Source organism: Sminthopsis crassicaudata, chromosome 1 (assembly GCF_048593235.1).
Source record: "Sminthopsis crassicaudata isolate SCR6 chromosome 1, ASM4859323v1, whole genome shotgun sequence".
Classification (NCBI taxonomy): Eukaryota; Metazoa; Chordata; class Mammalia; order Dasyuromorphia; family Dasyuridae; genus Sminthopsis; species Sminthopsis crassicaudata.
In genome coordinates this window covers 143,685,355-143,691,652 of record NC_133617.1, presented here as the reverse complement: position 1 = coordinate 143,691,652, position 6,298 = coordinate 143,685,355, and positions in this window count along the sequence as shown.

Sequence of the window (6,298 nt, the reverse complement as noted above, 5' to 3'; positions counted from 1 at the left end):
TTATATAATAATACTTCCCTTGTCATCCCACCTATGACAAAGCAAAAAAAGATGAATAACACAAACTAGCTTGAAAACATTCTGTGCCTATAGTCTCCCATTTTATTTTATTTTTTTATACCAAGAAGAAGGAAGTACATTTAATCATTTGCTCTTCAGATTCCAGATTAGTCACTATAAATAACTTGAGGGCTTACAAGGCTTTGGGTATTTTTTTTATTTACATTACTTTAATAATTGTGCATTATATTCTCAAAGTTCTGTTTATTTCATTATGAATCAGTTCATATAGGTATTTCCAAGTTTCTCTCAAATCCTCATATTTGTCATTTCTTATAATAAAGTAATATCCCATTACTTTCATATGTCACAATTTCTTTAGTCTATCTCTAATCAATTAAAAAACCAAACATATGGATCAAACTCTAAGTAGTCTGTTTAAAACAATACAGGAAGGGATGATGCATTCATACCCAAGATCATTAAAGAGCCCATTCTATCTATTACGTAAATATATATTATATACATATATACATACATACATACATATATATATAATACAACTGAAACACAAATAGAGCTTTTCAGAGAATGTATTTATATCGTAGATACATATAGTTACTGAGTATATATTTTTAATTGTTTGGTGATTCTACTATTTACAAAGGATGATTGCAAACATTTATAGATAAAATGTATCAAAAGCTGATGGTGATTTATGGTATTTTCTGGATTTACTCTTTAATCATAGGATTGGTTCCAAGTCATGTTTTTTTCATTAAGCAGTTCCAAAGATTTATACTTTAATGTACTGTCACATGGGTGACAAAACTCAACACATGCTGCACTTTGCCTTGCAAAAAAAGCATTTTAAAAAATAACCAATTATTTCCTCCTGCAAAATTAATTTTGTTCCTTATGGTTTATGAAGCACTGTTACAGAGTTCTCCATACAATGAAGGAATATCACCATTCTTATCTCCATTTTGCAAAATGTCTAAGTACCTTTAATGTCTTTGTCTTTCAAGAATCCTAAAGAATCATTAGCAAAACTGAGTTTAGAACTGAGTTTTCCAACCCTTCTGCACTTCCTTATTTTATAGTAGATTACCTATTATGACATTATTACTAAATTCTTTGCCATTTGTTATATGGGAAATTATGAGTAGATGATGTTCTAAGAGAGATGTCTACAGAAGATGCCAAATGCAAACCTAGAAGCATTCAGGCCAGACCCTAAGTTTGCTTGGAAGCTTTATCCCCAAATAGCCCCTTTATCTGCCACCTACTTCTCAAACTAGACTTAGTGTTCGTTCTGTGGGTAGTTTGGGAAAAAAACAAACAAACATTTCATCCTCCCTTTTCTGTTTGGCTCTGGAAAGAAGCTGTTGAGGGTGGAATAGGTTTGAATACTCTGACTATATAGCTTTTAACCTTTCTGTACTACGGTTCTGAATGTGGCACTGACAAAAAGTGCTTATAAAAATTTTTAATGTATTTTATAGAATTTAGTGCTAATGGAAAGAAGCTAAATAAACTTTGGATATCCTAGTTAACACCAAAGTGGAACCTCTTAGATTTGTAGTCTGTTAAACTCCATTTTGAAGTACATAGTAATGATAGGGTTTGTGGAAAATGATCAAATTTGGACTAACCTATTTCAGTCATTATTTCAAGGATTCCGCTTTGCTCAAATTTAATAAGATGGTTTGGTTTGGTGTGCAAAACATGGGTTCTGGATTCTATTTCCTAAAGGGCAACAGCTTTCTGGAAATCTCTGACTCATTTATGTTGCATACCATTGCAAATTAATTAAGCATTGAGGATTAGGTAGGAGAGAAATAGCCTTCCTTTTCTCTTGCTCACCACCATCATCTTTGGATATTATTGTGTGATAGCTGTCAGAACATTTGTCCTGATGAGGTCTACTTTAATCTTATTCTGCAGTATTTGTACAAAATTAGAACATCAAGTTGTTAACATTCTCAACACAAAAAGAAAATTTTGATTGTAGGACAGAACTAATCCAGTCAAAGGGGAGTGTTTAATTCTGTGTCTGCGGGTTGTTGTTGTTGTTGTTGTTGTTTTTCTTTTAGATTTATCATTGGGGACCTCTAGTTTTATTGGGAAGCACTAAAATCATTTCTTACAAGTTGGTCAAAACCTAACAACAACTTTGTTGTGCCTTGTAAATGTTTCAAGTTCCCAGATGTCATAAAGCGAGTCTCAAATGTTATGTTTTAAAGCTGGCTGTAAAAGGGATTTTGCTATTTATTATCATGAAATTATTAATGACCTTTACCCTCCATTTTCCCCCTATAAAATATAGTGTGCTATTGACATTCATAAGCATGCTATCCCTGTACATGACCCTGCCTAGACATTAAAAAGTATCATTAGTTAAATCTATTTTATGGGAAATATTTTGTATCAAAAAAAATTGTTTCATTAATCTTAGTGTGTAGAAATTTCAAATTTTTCTCTTGAATAAAGTACAAATGATTGTAACCAAAAAAACACAATGTACTGTTGTATCATTATGGAGAAAAACAGTGGAAATTAAATTACTTTTTCTTAGATATATTGACACCCCTACAAAGCTCTGTTTTCTTCAAAGTAATTAAAGGAGACTGAAGTCCCTCATCTGCTTCCTTTATTCTTAAGTAGTAGGAGGTATTAGGGTTGTTAAGAGGCTTTCACCTCCACCACCAATCCATCTTGGAGGACATCCTATTAAATGCTCATTCTGTCAAGTGATTAAATCAAGTCATATTGAGCTGGAATCAATACCTAGGTCTCATCACTCAGTGCTCTTTAATGAGCAGGAACTCAAGGGCCAAATGTCTAATACAGATCGACCAAAGAACTAGAAACTTGAAGGCAGCCAGACCTACAAGCTAGGGTTTATGTGTTTTTGTTTTCTCTGGGATCATTAGAACAGAATCTTAGGTAATCAGGATTTCTGAGGTTCTTTGAAGCCAAAAGACCTGAGTTTTAATTCCTGCTTTGCCACTTAAATGCTTGTGTGATCTTGGACAAATCATTCATTCAGAGCCTAGAGCATAGAAGACATTTAATAAATACTTGCTCATTGAGCAAGTTATCATACTGAGGGGAAAGCTATATTTGATTCTAAAGTAACAATAGGCCATCGAAACAGATTCTGCATGTTGTTTTACATTAGAAAATGCTTTATTTGTTCAATGTTCTGGAAAGGGCATGTCAATTTCAATGGAATTTTAAGCCATTACCATATAAAATGGAAGCTTTATAATTTTACATTAACCTAAGTCAAGTTCTATATCTGACTTGAGAATATATTTCAAAAGGATGTTTTCTTTTTGGGATTATGCAGTGCTTCAGAAAACTTCAATACTCTATGTCACAAAATTACTAGATTTGGGGGAGGATCTTTAAAAAAATAAAAGTGTCACTGCTGTATTCAATTTTCATATCACTACATTTCTCAGTCTATAATTCTGCCCCCACCATCCCAAACCCTCCCTATATAACAAAGAAAAATGGGGAGGGGGGAGGAATGAAATCAGCAAAAGTAACCAACACATCTAAAAAGCTGCTGTCATATATAGTGTTCTGCATCCATATCCCTCAGATCTGCAAAGAAGGCAGGAAGAGGTGTCCTCTCTCAAATAGTGGGTGATAAAGACCACGTATTTGGATGGGTCAGGATTATTCTTATTCCAGCACACACCCAATTTAAGAGATTTTTGTCAGCTAGTTCTGTGGCACTCTGGGTTATTTCCCATAGAAATAATGCTACAAATGAAGTTTCCTAGGATAGCCTGATGGGCTCGTGTATCAATCTAAGTTGTAACTGATGTATTTATGGTACATAAGAGAAACAAAGCACTTTCTATATTACTGTTTTTCTTGGAAAATTCTTCAAGGTCTCATTTTGGGATGTGTCCATTTCTCATTCCTCCCTAGCTAACTGGTAAGAGCAGAAAATTGTCCATATCTAAGGAGCTGTGACAGCATGTGTGTCAGAGGGGCAAAGGTGAGAAGAGGGGAAAATTCTTGCCTCTGTGGGCAGGACAAATATCTTGCCAGTGGATAGCTTGCTGAATGGGTCCCCCCTTTTTTGCTTCTCAGGCCAATGATCTGTTACTCTTCCCATTGTTACTATCTGGAGTTTCCTACCAGAGTTTCCTTCTTCCCTGGCAGGAAAGGACCATTCTATGAGTTTGCCCCTCCTTTTTTTTTTGCAATGGTTTATTTGTCCAAATATACATAAAGATACTTTTCAACATTTATTTTTGTAAGACTTTGTGTTTCAAATTTTTCTTCCTCCTTCTCTTACCTTCCTCCTTTCCAAGACAGCAAACAATCTGACATAGGTTCTACAACATGCAATTCTTCCCCTCCTTTTTCTATCCCATGAGGCAGACAGATGCCACAATATATAATAAAAGTGTTAGACATAAAGGCAGGAAAACCTGAAGTCACACAGGACCTCAGACATTATTTAGTCATGTGATTCTGCACGTCATTTATTTTTATTTATTTATTTATTTGTTTGTTTGTTTTTTTAAGTACAATATATATGTGCAGAACCGAATTTTGTTGTTGTTGTTGCAAAGGAAGGATTGTATTCACAAGGTAAAAATAATCTGGGAAGAGAAACAAAACAAAACAAACAAAAAAAACCCCCAATGCTCACAGTTTACACTCATTTCCCAGTGTTCCTTTTCTGGATGTAGCTGATTCTGTCCATCATTGATCAATTGGAATTGGATTAGCTCTTCTCTATGTTGAAGATATCCACTTCCATCAGAATACACACAGTATCATTGTTGAAGTGTATAACGATCCCCTAGTTCTGCTCATTTCACTCAGCATCAGTTGATGTAAGTCTCTCCAAGCCCTCTGTATTCCTCCTGTTGGTCATTTCTTACAGAACAATAATATTCCATAACATTCATATACCATAATTTACCCAACCATTCTCCAATTGATGGACATCCATTCATTTCCATCTTCTAGCCACTATGAAAAGGGCTGCCACAAACATTTTAGCACATACAGGTCCCTTTCCCTTCTTTAGTATTTCCTTGGGATATAAGCCCAGTAGTAGTACGGCTGGGTCAAAGGGTATGCATATTTTGATAACTTTTTGGGCATAATTCCAGATTACTCTTCAGAACAGTTGGATTCTTTCACAACTCCATCAACAATGCATCAGTCTGCACGTCATTTAACTTGTCTGACTCAATTTCCTTATCTGTAAAATGGGGTTAGTAACAGCACCCACTTCCCAGTTGTTTATCTTTTTATTGAAGGATAAAATGAGATAATATTTGTAAAGTGCTTTGCAACCCCTAAAGTGCTATGTAATAAGCTTTTTATTTTTAAAAGCAGGCACATAACAGCCTTTCTGAGGTTTCTGGTGATTTACTCAGGGTAAAATTCAGATACAGACAGGAGGTGACAAGGTTCCTTCTTTTAACTTTTTTGATTTTTCCTTCCTGCATATATACCCTGGAGACAAAGGATGAATATATATGGCAGTGGTGGAGGGAGGGCCAGATTGGTGAAGTGGAGAGCCAGTATTTAGTCAGGAAGATCTGGGTTTAGTACTGCTTCTGATCATCTACTTCCACAAATCTTCTCTCAGTATTTCACACAACTCTCAGAGACTTAACTGCAGAATAGTTGCTAAACTGCTTTGGTAAAGATAGTACCCTCACTGAATTTCCTGGACTAGTGAAATCATGGGTCTGGTTTACAAAACACCAGAGTTGGTTATTTGGATACAAAAGGAATCCTGTAAAGTCTATCCACATTCAGATTGTCCTGGGTATTTTGTTGCAAATTAGGTTTGTTGGGTTTGTTATAGGACCTTGGAGGCCAAGAAGAAAAGGTAAGATTGAGAGATCAGAGAGCAACAGATGTGGTCACAAAGAAGCAAAGCACATGGAGGAGAGGGGAGGGGATAAAGGGGGAAAGGAATTGTCCACAGGACTTTATTCTCTGCTCCTATCTCATCTGAAATGAATTTGGGGGGCCTCTTGAGGGGGGAATGAAGTAAACAGATCTTTGGGGGTCCCAGATCCCCTTCTGGGGAGTTCCCAAATCCTGGGAAAAGCATACCTTTCCCAGCCAAGCCCTTCCCAAGTTAAGTGGTTTCAATCAGAGATCTTGGTGAAATCATCCACTATTGAAACTGAGATCTTTTGAGGGTGGCTCCCCTTCAGGGAGTTACCAGACTCTGGGAAAAGCCTTCAAATTCTCAGTTAAATGATTTTATTCAATTAGAGATCTAAGCCCCAGGGGTACT